Here is a 14,383-nt window from a genome sequence, read left to right as displayed (position 1 = left end):
AATTAGCGAATCAAAAGAAAAATTCTTGAACCTAAAAAATAATTTTAAAGAGTTTTATTGTCTTGGATCACGACGAAAAATTCTTGAATGAAAAATTTCTTAGCTTAAGAATTTTTCTGCTCAAATCAAGAACATGAAATTTTTTAAAATTATTTACTGGATTTTTTTTCTGCACAGGCGTCAAATAAATTTCACCTTATTTTCGCAATTACGACACAAATTTCACCATCAAAAAAATTTTTTTTGGATAATTAATTAATTAACTCACTAATAAGCATTATTACATAAAAAAGTAATGATTATGTAACTAAAAAGTGAACTTTTTTTCTGTTGCAGGTAAGATTGTTATGGGAGTAAAAGTAATTGATAATCAGCTATTAAAAATGTCTTATGGAGCCAGTGAGATTGTATTGGGCAAGAGAGTAAGTAAGTAACCAACGAACCCAGGAAGTACTGGTATTTATGTTAATTAGTATCAACGTTAATTAGTGGCAAACGTGCCCACGGGGTAAAAGAGAACACCAGGAGGTAATGTAGTTACTCTCATTCTCATCCCTATCTCTCGTTTTATCTCTCTCGCTCTCACCCTCGCTCCTTCTTTAATCTCATTTTTTTTTTCATTATTTCTTCTGTGGGCAAGTACATATATGTACTTGTTATTCTTATTGGCTGTACGTGTGTGACTTCTCGTTCATTCAGTGGCATTGTGTCTTTGCGATCGAGTTTCGTTTCTCCACTTGATAAGTCCGCTTCTCAGTACTCTGTTTAATGAGACGTCTGGCATGGTATGGCCCTACCTCGTGATCATGCACGAGAAGACCACGGAAGCTAGTGATGCATCACGAATCTTTTTTTTTGTTTTTTAAATAGCTCAGATAATTTAAATTAAAAGAAAGTCATTTTAATTTCTACGTAGAGAAATTTTGAAAAGATTTCAATTGTTTATTCTTTAGATTGTTATTATTATTAACTAACGCGAGATACAGAAAAAATGATAGACTTTTTTTATAGAAAATTTAATTTTCTACAAAAAAGTTTTGTAAATTTTTTTCTAAACTCAATATTTTCTAAGATATTTCGAATTTAAGGAGGTTCGAGCGAATCTAATGTAAAAAATAATTTCCAACTTTGAGCTTTGAAATTAAGTATACGTATAAATAAATACGTAATTTATCTAATCCCAAAATTTAGAAAAGATTCACCGTTTAGTTACTTAGATATTAAATTTTAAAAATCACATATTTTATCTCCTTATACACGGGCTCTTATGGCGGACAAACTTTTGTCGAGATTTTAATTATTTTTTTCAATATTAACCTCCCAACTTTAACAGATAAAAAACTATACACAAGAAACTTGGATTATTGCAAAATATAAAAACAATTTAATAATAATACATTACCGATATAATTTTTGAAATATTTAAAGTCAAATTTTATGTTTGTAACTCATTTATCGTCAGCTATTCATTCGAATAAAGATTTGACAACATCGCGTCAACAGCTGAGAAAAAAGAAAAGGATAGAAATATAGTTACAGAGAGAGAAATGTTTAACTCACACACTCATCCACTTCTCTGTTATGGGTATAATCAAGCGCGCTATTGCCAAATCTGTTTATTTATTCCGGCAAGTAATAAATACCAAAGTCATTTTATTACTTTACTTTATTAAATAAGTAAAAATCATCAATTATTAAATTGTTTAAATTATTTTAAATTAAAATAAAGAATTTTGACGAGTATTGGAAAGACAAAAATTAAAAAAAATTAACATTATTTTGGCTCATTAGTTACGCTCGAACTTCCTTAACATTCAAAAAATTATTAGAATTTCAACCTTTAGTTTCTAGATTTACAATCTAATTTCTGCCTAAATTATCGAAGATATGAAAAAATTATATGGGGCATTCCATACTGACTAGTGGGACATTAGATTCTGGAATTCCATCAATTATAAATAATTATGTGACTGAAATTTATACTATAGTAAAATTTATCTTATAATATAGAAGAAAAACTAATTAACAACATCCCTTTGTCAAAAACCTCCATTACTTTTTAAGTTTCTCGTAATTATCATTTGACTGAGTGTGACTGGTGGGACTAAGAAAAATCCTTCTCTTACCGCGGTATACTTAAAGTCCCATTTCAGTTCGACCACTGAACTTTTAAAAAATACTTCCCTCTCAATACAAAATTTATCCTACAAACATTCAATATTATGAAGAATTAGACTGATTAGCTACGTAGAAACAATTAAAAAATGCCACTGTTGGGACAAGTACAAAATGTCTACATCAAGTTGTTTATTAAAAAGACTTTTATATTATTTCAACCTTAGAAACATTATTGTTTATATATTTAACTATAAATTATTTAGGACAATTAAAAAAAACTAATTAAAAAACACAAATAAAGGATTTAGCATGTTGACAACACGACCTTGAAAAACTTAGGTGTTAATTAATAACGAACGTAAAAAAATTTGTTCTTAAAACTATAATAATAAATATGTCAGTTAATAACAAACATAAAATGAATTTGTTCTTAAAACTATTAAAACAATATTTGACCCGGATACAAGTTAGTACAGCTGAAAAGTTACTAGGAGAGAAAAATCGATTTTGTTATTGATTAAAAAAAAATTCTCTTTACAATTTAGTAAAATATAAACTTTTAATAATAAATTAGGACTAAATTAGAATGAATTAAAGAAATTTTAAAATTTCAGTCATTTTCCCATTTCGCATGGCCTTTTTAACATTCATAATGAGTTTTCGAAAATTTATTAGATTTGAAACTTTAGTTTTTAGGTTTAAATTTTAATTTCCGGCTAAACTATCAAAATTACGGAAAAATAAGAGACCAAATTTTTAGAAAATTGAATTTTCTACAAAAAAGTTCAACAAAGTTTCCTTCTAAACTTAAGAGTTTCCAAGATATTAGCATTTTAATATTCATAATAACAAATGAGCTATAAAAAATACAAAAAAATATAAATTTCTAAAACATTTTTACAATAAAAAAATTCAAAAGAATTTTAATTGCAATTAATTATTTAGAATTCTGGGGGAAAGTTGTCAATGAATCCGGGACGTGGGCGGTTATTTACGGTCATTTGTCGGTAGTATTTTGTTGTTTTTTGGCCCACAGAATAATGAGCTTATTTTCTCACTCAGCCGGGTGTTGTCTTTTTATAGATTTATTTTCACAAAAGTTGTCGACGGACGATAACAGTTCGGCTGATTAGCCTGAGAAATTAATTGTCCTTCTTGGGGATCGCAGGATCCTAATCGATCTCATGTTTGCCGGACGAATAAAATAAAATAACAAATAAAAGCAATCAGGTGAATGAAAAAACTAAAAAAATAAAGGGGTCGTGCCCACCAAAATAACAATAATATTCGAATACGGCAGGACGGATAAATCCCTGTCGCCATACCTCGACGAATTTATCCGTCCTCGTCTCGAATTCGGTTATATATATGTGATATGTGAGATGGAAGAGCTATGTATAAGTATATATAAGTACCCGAAATAATTTTGCCGGTAACCGGATACTTTGGTGGCGGGTACGGTAAGATCCCCGATAATTAATTGCTAAGAATCCGCTTCGTGCAAGGTAAGGTCTATCTTTCGAGATTGCTGAGAACTACTAAAGTGAGATCCATCTGGTTATATTATATTATATTATGGTTACTCCTAACTGGTAACTGTACAGCCAACAACCGACTAAGAAAGAGAATATTATATTATATTGAAAGACACATTAGATTATTATTTTGCTGTTCTTGGTGATTTTATCGCGACACTTATCCGTTGTTTTTAGCTTTTTCGGTACTAATAGAGTCATCGGTTGGAAATCCATTAACTTTTGACATTCCGGTTATTTATCTTTGCCTATTTATTGTTTGTACATTTCAACTATGCCATTACCTGTTGAGAAATTTCATTTAGTTTCTAATTTTTTAGATTTTATTTGCCGAAATAATATTTTACAAGTTTAGAAATTTTTAAAAACCTATTACTCAACGTGAATGTTTAAGTGCAAATAATATCTCGGAAGTTGTTGAAACTAATAATAAATATTTAACTTCAAATCGTGTGCCTAGAGGTAAAAGGACGAATAGCTAAGGATTAATAGGGATTTGTGCTGAAAGGGCGTATAAAAAAATTTTTTTTTTGCCATTCGGTTTGAAATTGTCTGAAACGTAAAAATCTGTGAAAAAAAAATTGGTATCCTAAAGCTGAAAGGACGTATCTCAAGACATACGCCCTTTCAGCTTTAAGAAAAGTACTATTTAAAGGTAAAAGGGCGCACAAAAAAATTGTAGTTTTGATACCAAATGTTAAATAATAGTTTCACAAGACAAGTTATACTAAAATAACAGCCTCATATACAAAGTTTGATATAAACAAATAGAAAATAAATCAATCAAAAACAAATTACGTAAAAATTAAGTACACTGTAAAAAAAGCGGTGTTAAAATGGACTCATTTTAACACCGCTATGTAACACCTGTGTATTAACACCGGTGTAGCGGTGCTCTTTTGCGGTGTTAAAAATCCGGTGTTAAACCGGTGTAATATCGGTGTTAAACCGGTGTAATACCGGTGTAACAGTACAATAATTTTACACCGTATCTGAGTATGAATATTACATGATCCATAAAACACAATTAATATTCAATATTTATCAAAATGAGACAAGTAACATTTATTTAAGAATTTTAAATTTATAAAATTACGCAGAAATCGATTTAATGAATGTTATACAACAAGTTAAATAGTATTTACAATATTAAATGTTTAGGAACAATATAATAATTATTTTTATCGTAACCATGATGTTTCTCATAATATAATAGATGTTTTTTAACTTGAAAAATCTACAGCTGTGCAAAAATAAATTATCTCTATGAAAATCATTTAAAAAACGTTCAAAATTGTCGTAAAATTGTTCTAAAAATGTTTCAAATTTTTTGTAAAAACACTCCAAAACTGTCCAAAAAATGTTCCAAAATTGTCTCAAAAATATCCGAAAAATGTCTCAAATGTATTCAAAATTTGTTCTCAAATAGTTAAAAAAATGTTTTAAGATTATTCACAAAAGGTTCCACATAAGATTTAAGGACAAAATTTCAACTAAATTGCTTCAAATAAATTGCATTGATTCTAAAATTATCTTAGAAGTATTCCGAAAATCTTAAAAAAAATACTTAAAAGTTATGAAATAATTACTAAAATCCACTATTTTAGAGTTTCCGATTATTTATATGATGTCCTAAAATTGTCCTTTAATAATGGTGTTAAAGTAACACGGATCGAAAATTTACACCGAGAGAATTTCACACCATTATTTCACACTACACGGCCATGTAAAGTGCTCTGGGTCCATTTTTACATCGAAATTTTTTACAGTGTATTTATTTTAATCAAAAACTTTCATCTTTTTTATATTTTATTATTTTAAACTTTCTAAATTAAATATTAACTTTTTTTTGATTATTTATCTTTAATTATTAAACATAAAAAGTTTAATTATAAAAATTGTGTTACTTAAAATATTATCAACACCGGAAAATTTATAACACCGATTTAACACCGAAAAAAAATATTTACACCGCGACCGGTGTTACTGTTACACCGATTTCAGTGTTGAATTTAACACCGGAATTTTTAACACCGTACACCGCATGGACTCACACCGGTTTTTTTTTTACAGTGTAATAAAAAAAATCACAATGACAGCTAACATTCAAATATTTTGAAATTTCCCGCTTTAATCGCCCTATTGAATATAACTACTGGCGCCGTTCACACAACAGCTGTTTCATCATGATCAACAATTCAGAATCCAAATTTTATAATAACTATTACTTAAAATAGAAAGCGAGAAAATAATCAGGCGTAATTTATTGTTTTTTGGATATATTTTCTTTTTTAACTTTAAAAAATTGTATAGTTGAGGTTTTACGCCGCTACTACCACAGAAAGTTTTTTTTTCACATTTTTAAACTACGAATATGTTCTTTTGTAAACTGGCCGAAAAAAAAATTATACACCCTTTCACCTTTAGATCACCAAAATTTCAAATTCTTAAAAGCAAAAGGGCGTACAATTAAAGACATACGCCCTTTTACCTATGCAATTTTTTTTTTAATTTTAAGCTTAGAATGTGTCTACTACTCGATTGGCAATAAAAAAAAATATGCGCCCTTTTACCTTTAGGCACGCGATATGTTCGAAAAGTGAAAAATTTTTTCCATTGAATTTTTACCAGATAATTGTTTGAAGGATGAACTTTTGAACAAAGCGGTCACTCGTGTTCGAAATTAAAAATATAAATGAAAGATGAGTCGGCTCCTACTTCCGTCCGTGACATCACTGCGGACAGCCAACAAGCATATGAGGATAGTATTATTATAGTGTGTATGTATATAGTTGAGTTAAGTTAAGTCGAGAATGTTTAAGTATAAGCACTCGCGAGTTAAGCAGGAGCAATACAACCTGGGATCTTAGCACACGAGTTTATGATGCAGAGCGACTTGAATGCTCAAACGAGCCGCGTTTGCCTTGTGAATATTTCGAGCTCTCCTCTGTTTAGTTTGCTTCTTTACGCTTTTGTGTATTGTAATGTCTGTATGGATGTCTAAGTTCTTAAAACATTAATAATCGGTCTTGTTTGGCTTACCAATGAGCCTGAGAATATTTTTTACAACCTGAATTTACAAATTTACTTTTTTAACAAGCAAACTTCATAAAAATTCTGTTTTTTAGTTTTTAGACTTAAAAATTCATTTACAGCTAAATTAAAAATTCTAAAATTTCTCTAATTGATTATAATTTAGTCCCAATTTATTATTAAAAGTCTATATTTTACTAATTTGTAAAGAAATTTTTTTTTAATCAATAAGAAAATCAATTTTTCTCTCTTAGTAACTTTTAGCCGTACTAATGTTGTTTTAATAGTAGTAAACATCTTAGATTTTGACGAAAGCAAGACCGTGTCCTTCCAAAAGCATAATGACGTCTTTGTCCAGTGAAACCGATCTGGTTGTGAAAACAAAGCTCACCAAAAAGGCTCCTATATCTGGTAAATATAATAAAAACATTTAATAATATTCGTTCTCATAAACAAAAAAGAAAAAAGATAAAACACTACACGGCATCTGGTGGTGTTGGATTACGCAGCACGATTCTGGTACCAGTACTCTGCATCAGCGACCAGAACTAGTACCAATTGACCCTACAGCACTAGACGTTAACTCTACACTCTGCTCAATCCATCTACATCTTGCAATATGAGATTAAACCACTTTCCATAATGTTCTGGGTATGAAACACGTTTTCCGCTCATTTGCTTCCTTCCAAGATATTGCTTTATCTCGCGATGAAAGATCCGCGGTGTTCTCCGCTAAATGAGTAATCAAATAGTCTAAGTGTTTCTCATATTAATAATAATAACAATCATAATAGCAAACTATCAGCGACTACCTTTGAGTAGATATATTTTGAAAAGCTTGAAATTGTTTATAGTTTAGATTATTATTCTAGCTTCTTGTCATTTTTCGAAGATAAAATAATAAAGAAAATAACTAATAAAGGCCATTCCATAGTGACTGGTGGGATATTTTACTCTGGAATTCCATCAATTATAAATAATTATGCGACTGAAATTTATACTATCGTAAAATTTATCTTATAATATAGAAGAAAAACTAATTAACAACATCCCTTTGTCAAAAACCTCGATTACTTTTTAAGTTTCTCGTAATTATCATTTGACTGAGTGTGACTGGTGGGACTAAGAAAAATCCTTCTCTCTTACCAAAGGTATACTTAAAGTCCAATTTCAGTTCGACTACTAAGCTTTTAAAAAATACTTCCCTCTCAATACAAAATTTATCCTACAAACATTCAATATTATGAAGAATTAGACTGATTACCTACGTAGAAACAATTAAAAAAATTAGGAAAACGGTTGACCCTAAAGGCCATCCCTGCAACTTCCCGCTAATTCCATACTTAGGCGCTTAAAATTGCACCAATGATGTTTTTGAGCTCTTCGAGCTTAAAAATACAATTTATGGGTTATTTTGAGCTCTCGGAGCTCAAAGAGATTGCTTTCCTATGCTTTTGAGCTCTTCGAGCTCAAAAGTCTGATTGAGATTTGATAAGACACTATTTTTTGAATTTTTAAACCGCAATAACTTTTGAATGAATAAACCGATTTTCACGCGGTTGGCAGCATTCGACGAAGTTTTTTAAGCCTCACAAAGAATCTCAAATTTTGAATTGATCGCACTAGGAATTTCGGAGTTATTCCGAAAAAACACTTTTTTCGGTTTTCTTTCGTTCACGATATCTCTCGAACGAATCAACCGATTTTGACCGGACTGGTGGCGATCAACGTGGTTTTTTGAGGTTAAGAGCTGATTAGTTTTTAGAATTGAACCATCAAGCCGTTTAAAAGTTATTCCAAAAAAACCACATTTGAAAAAATTTTTTTTTTCAGTTTTTTGAAAATTTCTCAAAATCTATTGATCTGAATCGGTCCAAATTGTTTTCAAAATCTAAGTTTGGTCAAGCCCTTTTGAATGGCATCAACCACGATGAAATCGGTCAAGCCGTTCAAAAGTTATAAGCGGTTCACATACTTTCACACACACACACACACACACACATATATATATAGACACCATGACAACCTCGCGGGGATAGTCAGGGAAGCTTCCTGTGACCTTCAAACGTCGAGATCTGATGAAAACTCGATTTTTGCAAAACGGGGTGAAAACAATAACTTCCCGATTTTTGAAAATCTTCAATTTTCTTAGCGGAAAGTTAAAAATTTGTTTTTATTGTGACTAGTGGGACAGGCATTTGTGACTGGTGGGACAAGTACAAAATGTCTACATCAAGTTGTTTATTAAAAAGACTTTTATATTATTTCAACCTTAGAAACATTATTGTTTATATATTTAACTATAAATTATTTAGGATAATTAAAAAAAAACTAATTAAAAAACATAAATAAAGGATTCAGCATGCTGACAACACGATCTTGAAAAACTTAGGTGTTAATTAATATCGAACATAAAACAATTTATTCTTAAAACTATAATAATAAATATGTTAGTTAAAAACAAACATAAAATGAATTAATTCTTAAAACTATTAAGACATCATTTGACCCGGATACACTGATAGAAGGATTTGTTTATAGTTAAAAATATTTGTTAATATTTTACAAATCATTTATTAGAGACCACTTTTTAGTCCTTAATAAATATTTCTTAGTATTTAAAAAGATTTATTAATATTTAATAAATAAATATCAGATTTATTAAATACAAACAAATCATTTTAATTACTAAGAAATATTTGTTTAATACTAAAAAGTGGTCTCGAATAAATGATTTGTTTACTATTAACAAATATTTTTTGGTAAAAATAAATTCTTCTATCAGTGTACAAGTTAGTATGGCTGAAAAGTAACTAGGAGAGAAAAATCGATTTTCTTATTGATTAAAAAAAATTTTCTTTACAAGTTAGTAAAATATACATTTTTAATAATAAATTAGGAATAAATTAGTGAAATTAAAAAATTTTTGTCATTTCTCCACTTCGCATGGAATTCCCCTATAGAAAAATTTATTTTATCATATAAATTTGTCAAAAACCTCCATTACTTTTTAAGTCTCTCATAATTATCATTTGACTGAGTGTGACTGGTGGGACTAAGAAAAATCCTTCTATCTTACCAAAGGTATACTTAAAGTCCAATTTCAGTTCGATCATTAAGCTTTTAAAAAATACTTCCCTCTCAATACAAAATTTATCCTACAAACATTCAATATTATGAAGAATTAGACTGATTAGCTACGTAGAAACAATTAAAAAAATTTGTTTTTATTGTGACTAGTGGGACAGGCATTTGTGACTGGTGGGACAAGTACAAAATGTCGACATCAAGTTGTTTATTAAAAAGACTTTTATATTATTTTAACTTTAGAAACATTATTGTTTATATATTTAACTATAAATTATTTAGGATAATTAAAAAAAACTAATTGAAAAACACAAATAAAGGATTTAGCATGCTGACAACACGATCTTGATAAACTTAGGTGTTAATTAATAACGAACATAAAAAAATTTGTTCTTAAAACTATAATAATAAATATGTTAGTTAATGACAAACATAAAATAAATTTGGTCTTAAAACTATTAAAACAACATTTGACCTGGATACAAGTTAGTACGGCTAAAAAATTACTAGGATAGAAAAATCGATTTTCCTATTAATTAAAAAAAATTTTCTTTACAAATTAGTAAAATATAAACTTTTAATAATAAATTAGGACTAAATTAGAATAAATTAGAGAAATTTAAAAATTTTAGTCATTTTCCCATTTCGAATGAAATGCCCCTAATAAGTTATTAGATTTAAAAAATAGAGATGTAAATGTCAACAAGTTATGGTTAATGACATTTGAGGATAAAGTGGTACGAGCTGACAGGCAATCTTTATGAGTAATCTCAAAAAATAAATTCATGTCATACGTCAATAGTAGTAATAGATCAAGACACTACTATACTACACACGCTAGACAAACTACCAATACAATATATTACCGCTCATGCTTGCTCTCATCCCATTCTCATTCTTATTCTTATTCTTATTTCAGCCTCATTCTCTTGAGCTCCTTTTCATCGCCGAAAAAATTTAGAAACATTTCCACGGTCTTGAGTCCCGCGTATTCAATACGTCCTACGTTACACAATATGCATTTTTTCTTTTCTCTATTTTTCTGTTTTTTATACGCTTTAAGTCAGTGGCGTAGATAATCGCTAAGAAAAGTTTCTTAAGCCTCTGCTTATTATTCAACAAACTAATACTTGTAATTTTTATTTTTACTTGAATTATTTTTGTGAAAAATTAAAAAAAAAATTTTTCTCAGAATTTTTATTAAGAAAAATACTTAAATCCTCACTAATAGAAAAATTTATTGAATTCATTTATTTAGAAATAATTTTTATGAATTTAATATAATTAAAAATTCTCTAATTATTTATTAAATCATTAATTTAAATTCAATAAAATTTATTGAATATTAATAAATTATTTTATCAGTAAAAACTTAAATACCTAGATTTTATAATTGTAACTGCGAGAATTGTAGCCACCTAGCGGTAAATTTTTTAACGAACCTTTTGATGAATTTTGTTTTAGTGTAGTATTAATTCAAATTAATATTTCTGCGATAATAATTAAATTGAAGTTAGTTTTTGGTTTGACCTCTAGGTGGCTACGCCTTCTCGCTAGCGGAGAAATTTTACCAGAGTATATATAACGACCAAATTTTTTTTTATCATTTAGTATATTTTATTTCTTTATTTTAAATGATAATATTTAACAAGCATCCTTGCAGTCACTATGTGACTTGTGTAACTATAAATAAATAAAATTTTGCTCCATTAAATAATGACCTTTGTTAAATTGCACTGTACTTTCGTAACTGTGGATGTTTTTCAAGATATAAGTTCATCCTGATGTTACGCTCATCAAGAGCTTTCATTTGAGTACCCACATGAATTTTTGATATATTTTTTATATATACATATATATAACATATATTTCAAAGATATAAGCTCATCCCGATGTTACACTCATCGAGAGCTTTCATTTGAGTACCCAGATGCATTTTGATATATTTTTCATATATACATATATATATAATATATATAAATATATGAAAAATTCATGTAGGTACTCAAATGAAAGGTCTCGATGCGTGTAACATCGGGATGAGCTTATATTTTTAAAAATGTCAATAGTTTACATAATACAAGTTCATTTCGCAAATAATTTTACTTAGCATTTTTTTTTTAACAAAAAATTCTTGAATCAAGAAAGAGATTTATCCTTCTAAATCAACTATTTTTTTTTAAAATAATAACTCCTTAATCTGGGTTAGTGCTTGGGCGCCAAAAATTCTCCGAGCTGGAATTGTAATAAAGAATTACAGTCCTTCTTTTTAAAATCCATCTGTTAAATGTTTGTTCCTCAAACGAAGGATAATTTTGCTGGAAATGTGATGTTTAAGACAAAGTTATTGCTGAAAATAAAAAAGGTGGGTATAATTAGAATATATTGTGTAAAAAAGTGCATTATACTCTTACTTATTTGACCGTGAAAGTTTTATCCTTGAGGCAAATAACAGAAACATAATGACGTGACCGTAAGAAATGAAAATAAAAATAGTTTTTATTTTAAACTAAAAAAAAGGAGCTCTGTTGATTGTTTTGCGTCGAACCGCAGAGGCAATTCGACCGCGCGAAGAACAAGACTCAGATATACTCGTACTCTACACTCGGGATAAGTACCAGCCAGTAAAAATAAAAACCTTTTAAAAGAATAAAAAATAAAGGGAGCTAAAGACACACCAGAAGGCAAAATGCATTATCATCGCCTGAATCAAAGAATTTAATCAACATACCTCTGATTATATTCTCGTAAACTATGGACCTTTGAATTTTAGTAAGCCAAATATTTATTTTATTTTTCTGCACTAAATTTTGCATTGATATAAAAAAAATTTTTTTAATTTATTATGATAAGTACTGAGACTGCATTTAAAAATACTTTGTTTCTAGATACATAATTAAGAAATGACCTTGTATCTTGTGAACTATTGACATTTTTAAAGATATAAGCTCACCCCGACATTACACTTATCGAGACCTTTCATTTGAGTAGCCACATCAATTTTTCATATATTTTATATATTTATATATATTATATATATGTATATATAAAAAATATATCGAAAATACATGTGGGTACTTAAATGAAAGCTCTTAATGATTGTAACATCAGGATGAGCTTATGTCTTAAAAAATGTCAATATTTAAGAAAGTAGAGTGCAATTTAACATAATTAAGAAATTATTTTGTATCTTGTGAACTATTGACATTTTTAAAGATATAAGCTAATCTAGATGTAACACTCATCGAGACCATTCCATTTGAGTACCCATATCAATTTTTCATATATTTTATATATTTATATATATATTATATATATGTATATATGAAAAATATATAAAAATGCATGTGGGTACTCAAATGAAAGCTCTTGATGAGTGTAACATCGGAATAAGCTTATATATTTAGAAATGTCAATTTTTAAGATAGTAGAGTGCAATTGAACATAATTAGGAATTGATTTTGTGTTTTGTGAACTATTATTTTAAAGATATAAGTTACTCCGATGTTACAAGCTCATCGAGACTTTCATTTGAGTACCTACATCAATTTTTCATATATTATATATATTTATATATATTATATATATGAATATATGAAAAATATATCAAAAATGTATGTAGGTACTCAAATGAAAGCTGCTGATGAGTGTAACATCAGGATAATCATATCTTTAAAATTTATATGATATATATGTATATATAGAAAAATATATCGTAAAAATGCATGTGGGTACTCAAATGAAAGCTGCTTGATGACTGTAATATCCAGGATGAGCTTATATCTTTAAAAAACATAAATATTTAAGAAAGATACGATTGTCATTCAACAGGGAATCATTATTTGATAATCTAAAATTTTATTTATTTATATTTTACCAGTCATAGCAGTCACATAGTGACTGCTAAGTTACTAGTTTAAAATTATTGACCAGATATTCAACTATTTCTTCAATTCTATCCGTGAATTTCGGGATTAATTTTTCTTTAAATAGCTTCTCCAGTAATTTTTTATCATCGAATTCGTATTTTTATCCAAGCAACTGACATTTAAGAGTGTTGAAACTGGCACGTTTATTATTAGCAATATTATAAAACTTGATTAAAGAAAGTATTGTGCCGAAGTAAGTTAGAGTTAGAGGAACAGTAATAATTCATCTCTCATGAAACGCCGATAACAAAATATAAAAGAAGACTTTCTCGTGCCAGTGCTGGAAGCCAGGTTAACTAAGATAAATTCGCGCCAATTCTTATAATCAAAAGCGAAACGATCTTTACCATTAAGTTTTGTTGTTTTGTTATGCCGTATGCTTATTCTCACGTGTTTCACTTACATTGGCCCCTAAACGGTGCATATCTATCTAGTTATTATATGGTAGGCCTTTCTCACATACATAATAAAATAAAATTTACGCTTTATAATATATATACTTTGGTAAAATGGTTCTGCTAGCGAGAACTTGTGAAACCATCTATCAGGAAGAGCCAAAAACTGAAATTTTAAAAGGTTTTGTTGACATGCAAACCACCTAATGTTTTTGTTTCTTAGACTATTATATGTTTGTTTGTAAATAAATTATGATAAATAAAAGTCCAAAGCTTTTCAGGCTCC

General features: G+C 28.5%; 1 protein-coding gene and 1 long non-coding RNA gene across 2 annotated transcripts in view; one reads left to right on the top strand and one right to left on the bottom strand.

The window, feature by feature from the left end:
* Positions 1-14,383, bottom strand: part of LOC123271071 (protein dachsous) — a 296,162-nt gene that overhangs the window by 165,068 nt on the left and 116,711 nt on the right. The window lies entirely within an intron of this gene.
* LOC123271072 overlaps positions 4,264-14,383 on the top strand; it is a 14,689-nt gene continuing 4,569 nt past the window's right edge. Inside the window, exons 1-2 of the long non-coding RNA XR_006510771.1 lie at positions 4,264-4,462; positions 6,285-6,290. This is a non-coding gene — a long non-coding RNA (uncharacterized LOC123271072). The remainder of the gene's footprint in view (positions 4,463-6,284; positions 6,291-14,383) is intronic.

Source organism: Cotesia glomerata, linkage group LG8 (genome assembly GCF_020080835.1).
Source record: "Cotesia glomerata isolate CgM1 linkage group LG8, MPM_Cglom_v2.3, whole genome shotgun sequence".
Classification (NCBI taxonomy): domain Eukaryota; kingdom Metazoa; phylum Arthropoda; class Insecta; order Hymenoptera; family Braconidae; genus Cotesia; species Cotesia glomerata.
This window is presented reverse-complemented; position numbering and strand designations above follow the sequence as displayed.